Source organism: Bubalus kerabau, chromosome 8, assembly GCF_029407905.1.
Source record: "Bubalus kerabau isolate K-KA32 ecotype Philippines breed swamp buffalo chromosome 8, PCC_UOA_SB_1v2, whole genome shotgun sequence".
NCBI lineage: Eukaryota > Metazoa > Chordata > Mammalia > Artiodactyla > Bovidae > Bubalus > Bubalus kerabau.
The window spans coordinates 101,835,874-101,851,184 of record NC_073631.1 but is presented as its reverse complement, the minus strand read 5'-3'; the positions used below and the strand labels follow the sequence as shown (position 1 = coordinate 101,851,184).

The 15,311-nt window shown below is 40.5% G+C and overlaps 1 protein-coding gene across 6 annotated transcripts in view; it reads right to left on the bottom strand.

Annotated features, from left to right (window-relative positions):
• Nucleotides 1–15,311, bottom strand: part of CALD1 (caldesmon 1) — a 204,525-nt gene that overhangs the window by 156,227 nt on the left and 32,987 nt on the right. For 3 of the 6 annotated variants that reach the window (XM_055590974.1, XM_055590980.1, XM_055590981.1), the window contains exon 2: nt 3,619–3,659. The exons of 2 other annotated variants lie outside the window; for them this stretch is intronic. The gene's annotated coding sequence lies outside the window, so the exon portion shown is untranslated. Of the gene's footprint in view, nt 1–3,618; nt 3,660–10,562; nt 10,579–15,311 lie in introns of those variants that run through there. One more of the 6 variants, XM_055590975.1, reaches the window with a different exon arrangement.

Sequence of the window (15,311 nt, the reverse complement as noted above, 5' to 3'; positions counted from 1 at the left end):
ACTAAGCTTAACTGCACTCCTAATCTTCCACTTTCATGACATCTACACTGTTTTGTTATTCTTAATGGACCAAATCCCCTTTCTGGTAATGTTCTGGAAATTCTATTTTTGTGGTAATTTAAAAAGTCATATGGCATGTTCTTTACATTTGGTTTATGTAGGAGTTAAGACCACTTCAAACATACTTTTCTTTTTTAGTCTGATGGCTATTTAATATTGTGTCATTCACTGGTTGAAATAAAAGTAGTTAATCTGCAAAAATACATGAACACCCAAAAAAGACTGAATTGTATCTTTAGAAATGATTTTTTTTTCAAAGTCAGACATCAAAGGCTGCATATTGCAGAAAGTTTATTTTGAGAGGCTTCAGTCAAAACAGTTTGGAAACTATGAAATGAGTCATTTTTTCTTAAAGAAATGTAACTTTGTCTATTCCCACTGCATTTTTGGTTTGGTAGGAGACATCTTTATTCCACAGGATTTTAAAAGCATGTTTAAGATTCCATAGGTTTAGTATTACATCACTAATGGTTTCTAATGAGATCCAGGCAATAGCAAGAGGGGAGAAAAGAACAGCACAAAAACTGAATTCTACAACATCAAGTACCATGTGAAACATGGAAAAGTCCATGCTTTATCTATGGCTGAAGCCATCTGGCAAAAAAAAAAAAAAAAAAAGAAAGAAAGAAAAGGGTGTGGGGGAGGATTCACATTCTATCAAGCAGATGTAGATGACAAGATATCTAATGTTTGACAATTTGGAATCAGTCATCTAAAGGGCTGGATTTTTTTACTTTTCAAGCAGATGTGTGCTGCCCTGTAAAATCTGTGAAACATGCAAATATCTATTCTGTATTCATTCTATTGAGTGCTTGCTGTTGCTGTTTAGTCTCTAAGTCGTGTTCAACTCCTTGTGACCTCGTGGACTGCAGCCTGCCAGGCTCCTCCATTCATGGGATTTCCCAGGTAAGAATACTGGAATGGATTGCCATTTCCTTTTCCAGGGGATCTTCCTGACCAGGGATCGAACCCATGTCTCCTTTACCGCTGAGCCATCTGGGAAGCATATTGAGTGCCTAAGTCTTTACTTATTTGTTTGATTTTGTCCTCATAAACACCTTTTATGTAAGTATTATACCAATTGTACTTTTGAGATGATGTCAGGGTGTACATAAGAAGATAATGTGAAAACCAAACCTTCCCCAAGCCTTTAGCAACTCTGGCATTTCAAGGAACATAGATGAGGGGACAGTTGGGGTTGATAGGTTGGCCCACAGAGATTAGTAAATGATAATGGATAAATGAGATAAAGGGAGACTTTCTAGAATTTTTGCTTAAGGGCTCCAAAGTTAAACTTTCCAATCTACAGATGGGTATGATCAGTTCAGTTCAGTTCAGTTCAGTCACTCAGTCATGTCCGACTCTTTGTGACCCCATGAATCGCAGCACGCCAGGCCTCCCTGTCCATCACCAACCCCCAGAGTTCACTCAGACTCACGTCCATAGAGTCAGTGATGCCATCCAGCCATCTCATCATCTGTCGTCCCCTTCTCCTTCTGCCCCCAATCCCTCCCAGCATCAGAGTCTTTTCCAATGAGTCAACTCTTCACATGAGGTGGCCAGAGTACTGAAGTTTCAGCTTTAGCATCATTCCTTCCAAAGAAATATGATAATAACCACTAACACCAGTTTCTGTTGAAGGGCGGGGCTGTGTTCCCTCCCTGTTATTTGACCTAAGGCCAAACTCTAGTGGAGATAATGAAGATAATGGCGACCTCCTTCAAAAGATCCCATGCACGCACTGCTACACTCAGTGCCCCCAACCCTGCAGCAGGCCACCACCAACCCACGCCTCCGCCAGAGACTCCTGGACACTCACAGGCAAGTCTGGGTCAGTCTCTTGTGGGGTCACTGCTCTTTTCTCCTGGGTCCTGGTGCACACAAGGTTCTGTTTGTGCCCACCAAGAGTCTATTTCCCAGTCATGTGTAAGTTCTGGTAGCTCTGTGGTGGGGTTGATGGCGACCTCTTCCAAGAGGGCTTATGCCATACTCAAGTCTGCTGCACCCAGCCATACCCAGGTCCACTGTACCCAGAGCCCCTGCCCCTGCAGCAGTCCACTGCCTACCCATACCTCCTCAGGAGACACTCAGAGACAGTTCTGTCTCAGTCTCTGTGGGGTCTCTGGGCTGAAACTAGGCTGCATCTCTGAAGGTGCACTCCTAATCCTTTCCTCAGGATTCAGCTCTTTGGAACACGTTAATACACTTCTCCAGGAATTCCATTCAGTCACGTATCACATGCGCGAAGCTTAAATGATGAAAAATGTCTTTAAAAAGCAGAGACATTACTTTGCCAACAAAGGCCCATCTAGTCAAAGCTATGGGTTTTCCAGTAGTTATGTATGGATGTAAGAGTTGGACTCTAAAGAAAGCTGAGTGCTGAAGAACTGATGCTTTTGAACTGTGGTGTTGGAGAAGGCTTTTGAGAGTCCCTTGGACTGCAAGGAGATCCAACCAGTCCATCCTAAAGGAAATCAGTCCTGAATATTCATTGGAAGCACTGATGTTGAAGTTGAAACTCCAATACTTTGGCCACCTGATGCAAAGAACTAACTCCTTGGAGAAGACCCCAATGCTTGGAAAGATTAAAGGCGGGAGGAGAAGGGGATGACAGAGGATGAGCTGACTGGATGGCATCACTGACTCAATGGACATGAGTTTGAGTAAACTCTGGGAGTTGGTGACGGACAGGGAGGCCTGGCGTGCTGCAGTCCATGGGGTCACAAAGAGCCAGACACGACTGAGCAACTGAACTGAACTGAACTGAAGACCAGTTTATAACTTTATAGTGTCAAAACTTTCTGTCACAATCACATTTGAGCTTTGTCACAGGCCTGTTACACAGGAAGTTTTCTAAAAACCTATCCAACAATTTCATCTCAAAGCAACTCAACAATTACTGACCTGAGTCTGGAGTGTCCATATATAAAGTACTGTACTAGTCATAGTGGAGAGGCAGCAAAACAAAGGTCAATGAAGGCACAGTTTTTGTCTTCAAAGAATTTAAACAGGGAGACAGACACAACCAACTGTACCACAAAATAGAAAGCCGAGTATAAAAAATGCAATTGGGACTCTCCTGGTGGTCCAGTGGCTAAGAATCTGCCTTCCAATGCAGGGGCTGCTGCTGCTGCGTCGCTTCAGTCGTGTCCGACTCTGTGTGACCCCATAGACGGCAACCAACCAGGCTCCCCCGTGCCTGGGATTCTCCAGGCAAGAACACTGGAGTGGGTTGCCATTTCCTTCTCCAATGCATGAAAGTGAAAAGTGAAAGTGAAGTCGCTCAGTCGTGTCCGACTCTAGCGACCCCATGAACTGCAGCCCACCAGGCTCCTCTGTCCATGGAATTTTCCAGGCAAGAGTACTGGAGTGGGGTGCCATTGCCTTCTCCGCAGTGCAGGGGACTTGGGCTCAATCCCTGAAGAGGAACTAAGATCCCACATGCAGCAGGGCAACTAAGTCCATGCATCACAACTAAGACCCAAAGCAGCCAGATAAATAAATGAATACATTTCAAAAATTTATATTAAAAATAAATAAAAATGCAATAAAACATACCTAATTCTCTTCAAATGAAGTAGCACAAGTTGTTTTAAGATCTGGAAAGGAAGTTTGAAAAGGTGATGATAAGAGGCACTGTTTGAGAAAGTTGAAATACTTTTATATAAGGAGGTATCCACATCATAGATTATTTATAGTGTTAGCTTTCACTCTTAAGACAATTATTCAATACTGACAGCATTCCAGGAGTGTGTTAGTTAGCGTCTTTCTTTAAAAAAATTATAACATTCAATTTTGTCAAATTTCTTATGAAAATCACCATAATATGACATTCAACTGAAGAATAAAATCTCAGTCAGTCTACTACATGCCTTATTTATACCATGTTGGGCAACACATTTGACAACTGAATCAATCAAATGTATGTCTTGTTCAGACATATGATTCTAGAAATTCCAGAAAGTCTCTCTTCATTCAATTTACCCATTATCATTCACCAAATAAATTGATTGTCAGAGCAAAGCAAGGAAGTATAACATTTTCCTACATACCGGGGAAATGAGGCAAAACTCATTTTAAGTCCAGACATTGCAATAGTAAAAGGTAGCTATTGGTATCTCATTAAATACAAAATTCTAAAACTGAACATTTCTGATTTCCCTTCTATGTATAACTTTAACTTAGCAAGCAGTACTGTACCTAAAACAAGATAGAGTTGCCCAAGGATTGACACCATCTTGAGCATCATCATCATCTTCTTGGTGAAAAGTCACAAAGTTGTCAGTTGTTTTGTTAGTCTCAACAATTTTGTTAACAGGGCTTGGTGGCTCAGCTGGTAAAGAATCTGCACGCAATGCAGGAGATCTGGGTTCGATCCCAGGACTGGGAAGATCCCCTGGAGAAGGGAAAGGCTACCCACTGCATTGTTCTGGCCTGGAGAATTCCATGGACTGCATTGTCCATGGGGTCACAAAGAGTTGGACAGCATTGAGCGAAGTTTACTTTCACTCTCATTTTGTTAATAGTTTAGGACTTTCCCCTACAAGTGTCTGGCCAATAGAATTTGGTGTGCTGAAGTTTACCCATTTTTGTAAAAATTATATACTAAATCTTTGAAGGACACAAGGAAAGATGGACGGCTAGACAGACAGACAGACTGGGGTTATAACTGTTGTTTTCACTACAGATGTTATCTTTAGACGTTACCTGACTCTCCACTATAAAACATAGGGAAATTTGTTTCCTTAACACTATGTTTTACAGTTCCTTCCCTATTTTAAAACAATATCATTATTATTTTTTAGTTGTTAAGGTATATAACATTTACATTTTAAATCATAATAGTAACAGTTGTTTAGCCTTAGTTTTATATTTAATTATAAATACAATCTAAGATTAATATAAAATAACATGTTAAATTATGAGCCTTCTTTTAAATAATGGGAATGCTCACATATATTTTAAAGTTGAAACTTCTACCATATCCCACCACCCCCTGCTTCCTCCCACCTTACCTTCCAGGGAAAAGAAAAAATTGGCCAAAATTGCAAAGTTAAACACATTTTTTTTTAAAAATTGGGCAACCATGGACATCTAGTGCTTATAGGGAATCTCATTTTAAATTATATGAATCACTAAATGTGCAAGAGAGTTGAACTATAAAGAAAGCTGAGCACCAAAGAATTGTTGCTTTTGAACTGTGATGTTGAAGATGACTCTTGAAAGTCCCTTGGACTGTAAGAAGGTCAAATCAGTCAATCCTAAAGGAAATCAGTCCTGAATATTCATTGGAAGGACTGATGCTGAAGCTGAAGCTCCAATACTTTGGCCACCTGATGTGAAGAACTGACTCATTTGAAAAGACCCTGATGCTGGGAAAGACTGAAGGCAGGAGAAGAAGGGGATGACAGAGGATGAGATGGTTGGATGGCATCACTGACTTGATGGACATGAGTTTGAGCAAGCTCCAGGTAATGGATAGGGAAGCCTGGCATGCTGCAGGCCATGGGTTTGCAAAGAGTCAAACACAACTGAGCAACTGAACTGAAAGGTATACGGTAGACCTTCAGATCACTTAAACATTTCTAGTGGATAATACAGCCAAAATGTCTTCAGGTAGCCAGATGCTTTTTCTCTATTTTGTGTACTATTTTCTATATACTTTGTACTGTAACTTTTCTTTCAATACTCTGTATATCACACAAAAGTATCTGAATAGGATCATCCAACATCTAGACTTTCATATATCTTTCAGCAGTCTTTTAGGCCCAAAAGTATTTTACCTGGAAGACTAAATGTGCTCTATTTATTTTTACCTGTGTCAGATTTCTCCTACACTTTACTGATCTTCTTTTAAAAAACAGAACTATTTTCTTTTAGAAACCAATAGACTTTGGACTAAAATGCTTTAAAGGGCAGCTCCTCTATTCATAGCTTTCAGATTACTGTCCATCTGTGCTGTGCCTTGCTAAGTCTCAGTCATGTCTCACTCTGTGATCCTATGGCCTGTAGCCCACCAGGATCCTCTGTCCATGGGATTCTCCAGGCAAGAAAACTGCAGTGGGTTGCCATGCCCTCCTCCAGAGGATCTTCCCAACCCAGGGAACCTGCGTCTCTTATGTCTCCTGCATTGGCAGGAGGGTTCTTTACCACTAGTGCTAACTGGGAAGTCCTACTGTCCATCTACACAGGGTCAAAATCATCAGATTAGTCAGTTTAATCACAGTGTAGACAGACTATCCAACTACTCTCATCAATATGGACTGAAGTTACACTTAGACTATGGCTTAGAAGTTTCTGGTTATCATATATATAAAGAGGCATGACTCAAAGTTCCCTTTTTAGATTCAAATTCTCCTGAAAACCAAAACTGAACCGTGTAGAAGGCTGAAAATAAGCACATTAATACAATTATAAGACAACATCTGATTTTCACTAGACCCATTATTTCAGTTCCTGTTATCTTTTCAGGTATATTTTCATGGCTATCTTAATCCTTTCTTTAAAACTTGGACAATGACTAGAGAAACAGAAACTTTTATTTGGGGGGATTATTAGTGTTCCACAATTCTTCTTTCCATTGGGCAATAAAGACTGGCCTCTGGTGGCAGAGGGATATTCAAGCAGCAGTTAACTAGAGTGTGCAGAACTATGGGATGCCATGTCTGGGAGGTGCCACAAACAGGCTGGTCAATTTTTACAACCTTGGCTGATAATTCTCTACTGTGAGGTCTGACTCTCTTCACTTATGAAATTAAAGCTAATTTTCCTTTTCCATCTCTACAGGGACTTTATGATTAAAAAATAATAAATATGATAAAACAATGTGTTTTATGTGCAGTTATTGTGAGGCTCTACAGTGATTTTACAATGGCTTCTTAGCTGTTGACTGAACTTTCCAAAACTTTATAGAGATGGTTTCAACACTACTGGACTGGATTGAGGTTCTGAGGGTATGCAAGTACTTTTGTTAAGCAGTCTTGAGTATCCCAAACACTAAGGGTGTGGATATCACTTGGGCCTCACTACACCAACTCAAAACAGCACATTTATAGTGAGTATTTGCTATGTGCTAGATAGACTGCTAAGAGCACTGAGAATAAAGCCATAAACATGAAATACATTGTCCCAGTCCTGTTAAGTTTGAAGTCTACTCAGTTCAGTTCAGTTCAGTTCAGTTGCTCAGTCGTGTCCGACTCTTTGCAACCCCATGAATCGCAGTATGCCAGGCCTCCCTGTCCATCACCAATCACTCAAACTCATGTCCGTCGAGTCGGTGATGCCATCCAGCCATCTCATCCTCTGTCGTCCCCTTCTCCTCCTGCCCCCAATCCTTCCCAGCATCAGAGTCTTTTCCAATGAGTCAACTCTTCGCATGAGGTGGCCAAAGTATTGGAGTTTCAGCTTCAGCCTCATTCCTTCCAAAGAACACCCAGGACCGATCTCCTTTAGAATGGACTGGTTGGATCTCCTTGCAGTCCAAGGGACTCTCAAGAGTCTTCTCCAATACCACAGTTCAAAAGCATCAATTCTTCGGTGCTCAGCTTTCTTCACAGTCCAACTCTCACAGCCATACATGACCACTGGAAAAACCATAGCCTTGACTAGATGGACCTTTGTTGGCAAAGTAATGTCTCTGCTTTTGAATATGCTATCTAGGTTGGTCATAACTTTCCTTCCAAGGAGTAAGTGTCTTTTAATTTCATGGCTGCAATCACCATCTGCAGTGATTTTGGAACCCCCAAAAATAAAGTCTGACACTGTTTCCCCATCTATTTCCCATGAAGTGATGGGACCAGATGCCATGATCCTCGTTTTCTGAATATTGAGCTTTAAGCCAACTTTTTCACTCTCCTCTTTCACTTTCATCACGAGGCTTTCTAGTTCCTCTTCACTTTCTGCCATAAGGGTGGTGTCATCTGCATATCTGAGGTGATTGATATTTCTCCCCGCAATCTTGATTCCAGCTTGTGCTTCTTCCAGCCCAGCGTTTCTCATGATGTACTCTGCATAGAAGTTAAATAAGCAGGGTGACAATATACAGCCTTGACGTACTCCTTTCCCTATTTGGAACCAGTCTGTTGTTCCATGTCCAATTCTAACTGTTGCTTCCTGACCTGCATACAGGTTTCTCAAGAAGCAGGTCAGGTGGTCTGGTGTTCTCATCTCTTTCAGAATTTTCCACAGTTTATTGTGATTCACACAGTCAAAGGCTTTGGTATACATAAATCAAATATCACAATGCAGTGTGATAATCTTACTATAGAGTAAGAATTGTGCATTGTCAGAGCACAGAGAAGGCAATTAGCCAAACATGAGTCTGTTAAGCTTTCCTGAGGAAGTGACATCTAAGCTGAGACTTAAGGTCTCAGCTTAGATGGAGTAAGAGGGTGCATGGAGAATCTTTTTTAATTTCCCAGAGAAAGTCATTTGTGCCTCCAGTATATTCTCCACGCTAGGGCCTTGGTTCTTTCTCCTGGGCCTCACCTGGGGTCACTCTTCCATCTGATCAGATTCCTTGTCCTCAGTTCCTCTTGCTTTGTACAGTATCAGAAGAGCTTATACAGGAGAGAGGTGAAGAAGACATATGTCTAGAATTTAGATCTGGACTTACTGCCTTTCCTTTCAAAGAAAGGCCCTCTTTAGAGTGGTCAGTTCAGATTTTCTCCAGTGACTGAACATGGTTAAAATCTCTACCACATACTCCTGGCATCCAGTCTCCTGTCTTTTTCCTCCTAAAGTTTTCCATTCCAAACAAACAAAAATGTTGGCACGTGGACTACTGCCATCAGTCGATGGCTTGGTTTCGATCTTGGAGAGTGTCATAGACACCAGCCTCACACTGCGTCCAGGGGCTTCCTGGAGCGTGGCTGCCATCCGTCCTGCTTCCGTGGTGACCCACAGAAGCTCTGGCACACTGGTGGATCATCCAGTTACATTTTCCAGAGAGGAGTGATAATTGCAAGATTCACTGAGCAGAGAAATATGACCCATTAAATTCAACCTAAAAATAATTTTTGCTCTGAAAAAGAAAATCTAATTACCTTGGTCTTCACTATGAAAAATTGGGTTCATCTGGGTACAGAGACATGGAACCTTCCTTTGAAGTAGATCATACATTCCAAAATATCTGTGGCAGAGCCTGGGGTCTGCTTCTGATTAGATAATTGACATAAACCTTCCTCCAATAAACACTGAACCCTTCAAAAACAGAGGAACCCAAGAATAAAATACATCTATGTTTTGAGCAGAAAGCCTTCTGTGATAATTGGTTATCAGAAAGCAGTCTACCTTTCCTTTTATCAACCAGCATTAAGACTTAAGATGCAAAAAGTATGCTGCATGAAATTCTAGCTGAAACTTCAAACCAGTCTTGGATCTATTCTAGATGGTATCAGGTTTATCATTGACCTTAAGGTAGTACTTCTGTATTTATAGTGTTCCATCCTTATCCCACAAAACTAAATTCATTGCTAATAACGTCTAGTTAAAAAATAAGTAAGTACCAGGAATACAAAGGAGTACGTCAAGGTGGTATATTGTCACCCTGCTTATTTAACTTATATGTAGAGTACATCATGAGAAACGCTGGGCTGGAAGAAGCACAAGCTGGAATCAAGATTGCTGGGAGAAATATCAATAACCTCAGATACGCAGATGGCACCACCCTTATGGCAGAAAGTGAAGAGGAACTAGAAAGCCTCTTGATGAAAGTGAAAGAGGAGAGTGAAAAAGTTGGCTTAAAACTCAACATTTAGAAAACGAGGATCATGGCATCCTGTCCCATCACTTCATGGGAAACAGATGGGGAAACAGTGGAAACAGTGTCAAGCTTTATTTTTTGGGGCTCCAAAATCACTTCAGATGGTGATTGCAGCCATGAAATTAAAAGACACTTACTCCTTGGAAGGAAAGTTATGACCAACCTAGATAGCATATTCAAAAGCAGAGACATTACTTTGCCAACAAAGGTCCATCTAGTCAAGGCTATGGTTTTTCCAGTGGTCATGTATGGCTGTGAGAGTTGGACTGTGAAGAAGGCTGAGTGCCGAAGAATTGATGCTTTTGAACTGTGGTATTGGAGAAGACTCTTGAGAGTCCCTTGGACTGCAAGGAGATCCAACCAGTCCATTCTAAAGGAGATCGGTCCTGGGTGTTCTTTGGAAGGAATGATGCTAAAGCTGAAACTCCAGTACTTGGCCACCTCATGTAAAGAGCTGACTCACTGGAAAAGACTCTGATGCTGGGAGGGATTGGGGGCAGGAGGAGAAGGGGATGACAGAGGATGAGATGGCTGGATGGCATCACCGACTCAATGGACATGAGTTTGGGTGAACTCCAGGAGTTGGTGATGGACAGGGAGGCCTGGGGTGCTGTGATTCATGGGGTCACAAAGAGTCAGACACGACTGAGCAACTGAACTGAGGAATACAACATAGCAGACACTGCTGTATGATATATATTGATAGGAAGTTAAGAGAGGAAATCCTGTAAGTTCTCACCACAAAGAGAAATTGTTTTCCCTTTCTTCTTTTCTTCTTTCTATGTTATCTATAAGAAAAGATGAACGTTAGCTCAGCTTATTGTGGTTATCATTTCACCATCTACATATGAAAACCAAACCTTCATGCTGTATGCCTTAAACATACAGAGAGGTAAGTCACTTACACCTCAATAATATCTTGTTGCTAATAAAAATTGTGACAAGTAAAGAACTGTTTTCACCTCAGAATATTTGGGTGTTTGCATTCAAAACAGCTTAAGTGTGTGTATGCGTGCTAAGTCACTTCAGTCGTGTCTGACTCTTTGCGAACCTATGGACTGTAGTCTGCCAGGCTCCTCTGTCCATGAGATTTTCCAGGCAAGAGTACTGGAGTGGGTTGCCATTCCCTTCTCTAGGGGATCTTCCCAACCCAGAGATCAAACCCGTGTCTCTTATGTCTCCTGCATTGGCCGGTGGGTTCTTTATCACTAGGGCCACCTGGGAAGCCCAGTTTAAGTACACCATGAAAAAACCAACAACACAAAACAACTTGTGTGTGTGTGACTTGTCTCCTCCTACAAAAGTTGTGCTAAGTCACTAGTATACATATATTGTGTATATATGGATCAAACTCGAAAACACTTAAGAAAAAGGGGAAAAGGGAAAACTCCATGGTTTCATTAAGAAGAGGTTATAGCTCAGTGAGTTGAAGGTTACTCTGAGGAAAGCTATTGTTTGAAAATTCCTATCTTGCTGCCACACACCTGTGACTTTTCAGGCAAATCCTATATGGGGAAATAAAAAACAATATCCTCTGTCTTGAAAGGCTTCTTATATAATGGAGCGAGTAAGAGAATTCCTGCCTCATTCAGCTTTCTAAGTACTTTGTGCAAACTGATTTCTTCCTTCCCATATGGTTTTTCCATTTAGCTTTTGTATACTTCATGAAAGGAAATGATAACTTTGTTCTGTCCTCAACATGCTGTACTTTGTGAAGATAATCTTTTAGAAGAAATATAATTTTTTTAAAAAGTTCAGTTCCAAGTGAGTTTGTCTCTGAAAAGTGTGGAGAAGTGCTCCATAAGCAACACTCAGGTTCTTCCCTGTAAGAAGGTCAGGGTTTAGAAGACGAATGTGGTTGTTATGAATTATTTCTTGTTTTAAAAAGTCCTTCCTACATGAGTAAGATCTGTGGGTTGTACCAAAGTTGAATCTTGGGTTTTGATAGTGTACTGTAGCTATATAAGATATTGCCACTGGGGAAAACTGAGTGAAGGGTCCTTAAGGACCTCTGTGTACTATTTTTGTAACTTCCTGCAAATCTATAATTATTTCAAAATAGAAAGTTAAAAAATGAAAATAAATGTCAGTGGTCAAAAAGCACAAACAAAGAAAATAGCCCTTTCTGAAGCAACGTGTCTGTTGAGACTATAACTGTTTGTTAAATGGAACTCTTCCTTGGACATAGTCCTGTAGACAGCAAGCTTGTCTACCTTACACTCCTCTTAAGGTACACTCTTGACAGTTTTGACCATACATAAGACTAATGATAAAAAATGAAAATAAAAATAAAACCCAAACAATCACCATTTCCTAGCAAATGTAAACAGCAGTTCACTGCTCTGGTTATAACATTAATATTCTCTATAATAAATAATCCAACTCAATGAATCAACACCTCTAATAGCCACTGTTTCAAAAACAACAGATAAAATTATTATTTATAAAGCCAGGCAGAAAACAGATTTCATCAGGGATTTCATCATTAATTTCACTGTTCTACCATCTGATTCAGTAAAACCTCACCTACTAAAGCCATGGGATTGTCAATGAAATGTGACCTGCACTGGAACCAATGAAATTGTCTTTACTTGTATTTGGCAGAAAACATTGATCATATGATCAGTGCCCAAAGTGTCCTTACTCTCTAAACTTTACCTATTAATTTGGAGATTCCAAAAGTCTTCTAAAATGCCAGTTCAGTCAAAGCAGTAACATAAACATAAAGCTTCCAAACTCATTGAACCCACTCCAGTATGGCCTGGTGGGCTACTGTCCATGGGGTCACAAAGAGTTGGACACAACTGAGCAGCTAAGCACAGCATATACAAAACAGCCCACAGCTAGCTTAAAATGGCTGAATAGAGACTGTTCAGGAATGGTTTTGTTGCTGTGACTGTACCCCTGATTTAAGAAAGATATCCTAAACTTATTTATTTTGAAATTTATTTATTTATTAATTTGGCTGCCTTGGGTCTTAGTTGCAGCATGTGGGATCTTTGGTTGCCATGCTCGAGCTCAGAAGTTGTGGCTTGTGGGCTTAGTTGCTTCCAGGGTATGTGGGATCTAAGTTCCCCAACCAGGGATCAAACCCATGTCCTCTGCATTGCAAGATGGATTCCTAACCACTGGACCATCAGGGAAGTCCCCTAAACTCTTTTAAATATTTTGGAGTAGCCTTTAAAATGCAAACTAAATATAATTAGTCAAGTTCCACTTTCTGTAGCATATGAAAATTGCTAACTGGAAAATGCAAGAACTCCAGTAATTTCCTTCAATAAAAGGTTGTTGCTATTGATAAGCTGTGAGATTCTTAGTCTGAAGGTGATGGCAGGATCCTTCTGTTCCTCAACCTTATCTAATTTTTCTGGGAACACAGTTGCTGATTTGATATACACATATAACCAGATGCTGTTACACTTGATTTGATATAACATTTTGCTTTATTTTAAAACTCTATAGTCTATATTTGTACATATAAGCTCTTGCACTTTTCCAGAAAAATAAAATATTAGGACTGAAGGAAGATTGCAACCGGAAGGAAAGTACCTAACTGAACTAAATTACCAAACCCTTAGCTAGGCTTGGAGAAAAACAGAAAGCAATGGGCAAAACTAATGTTCTAGATCTGATCAAGAGAAGACTAGATGGATTCACAACTCAATGACCCTGGTTAACTTAACTGCAATTAAAAGGAAGATTCTTAAGAAACTGATATTTCACAAAAGGAATATACACCACTTGACTTTTTAATAGACTTTTTTTAGAGGAAAGATATTTTTAAATGCTTTATTTGATAAAAAAACAATCTTTTGAGAATGTCATATATTAATAGTGTAAAGTATTTGGACTTCCCAAGTAGCTCAGATGCTAAAGAATCTGCCTGCAATGCAGGACACCCAAGTTCGATCCTTGGGTTGGGAAGATACCCTGGAGAAGAGAATGGCTACCTACTCTAGTATCCTTGCCTGGAGAGTTCCATGGACAGAGGATCCTGGTGGGCTGCAGTCCATAGGGTTTCAAAGAGTTGGACATGACTGAAGAGGTGGAACACGCATGCATACACAAGTGACTAACACACATTTGATCTCTACTTTCATTCTTTCCATGCATTTGGTTCAAACATCAGATTTCTCAGTCCAACTGGTTCAGTAAAGTTGTTCAGCTTAGTCAAAACCCTAGACCCTGTCAGCTTCTAGAAATTAAAATAAAATTCTGAGACTGTGTTAAAGCCAGAAAGAAAACAGATTTCATTAGGGATTTCATCATTAATTTCATTATTATACCATCTGATTCAGTAAAACCTCACCTACTAAAGCCATGGGATTGTCAATGAAATGTGACCTTCACTGGAACCAATGAAATTGTCTTTACTTGTAGTTGGCAGAAAACATTGATCATATGATCAATGCCCAAAGTGTCCTTACTCTCTAAACTTTACCTATTAATTTGGAGATTCCAATTAGTAATTTTAATATGCTAGAGAAAGTGGAACTTGATTAATTATATTTAGTTTGCATTTTAAAGGCTACTCCAAAATATTTAAGAGTTTAGGGGACTTCATGATGGTCCAGTGGTTAGGAATCCATCTTGCATAGTCCTAAACATTCCCTCGACCTTAACAAATCATAAGAAAACCATTAGTTTGGTCACTGCTCCAGACCAATGACTAGTGTGCAACATTGATGACCCAGCATGAGCTGGTGCAGATCAGAGCAGCTGATTGGAGGAACAGGGCTGGTGACTGTGAAGAACCAGGAGAAGCTGAGAGAAACACAGAGTGGGATGCAGGGCTCAGCTCTGTGAAGAAGGCAGAGAAGGCAGGTGGGTAGTAGGAATAATTTTTGATTAGAGAGCAGTTCTGAGAAAGTCAGGCAAGGACTTCCCTGCAGTCCAGTAGTTAAGATTTCACCTTCCAATGCAGGGGATGTGGGTTCAATCCCTGGTCAGAGAGCTAAGATCCCACGTGCTTGTGGCCAAAAAAAACAAAACATAAAGCAGAAACAATATTGTAACAAATTCAATAAAGACTTTAAAAATGGTCCTTCCCCCCACCCTCAATCTTAAAAAAGAAGTCAGTCAAGACCTAGGGTAGTCCTCAAAACCAAGTTGCCCACCAGAGGAGTCCCACATCTCCCAGGAACAAGCCTCCTTTAACATTCCTGGCAAGGTTCCATGGGATCTGTAGTTTCAGCAAGAGCACAGACTTGAAAGTGCAGCTGCTGAGGCATCGAGCAATTATACCCCCAACGGCTGAAGAGCTGAGAGGCCATTTCATAGCTGCTGCTGTGGACTCAACGTTACCTTTCATTACTCCTGTACATTCACGTTTCACTGTCGTCAGGTCAGTGAATTCTCCAGAAAGTCTTACAATAATGTCTGTATTATTGTGCTTTAATATAAATATCTCCATATGACTTTTGTCTCTGTCTTACTCCTGCTTGATCTTTAAGGCCCAGATGAAACCCCATCTCCTCCGAGTAGTCTT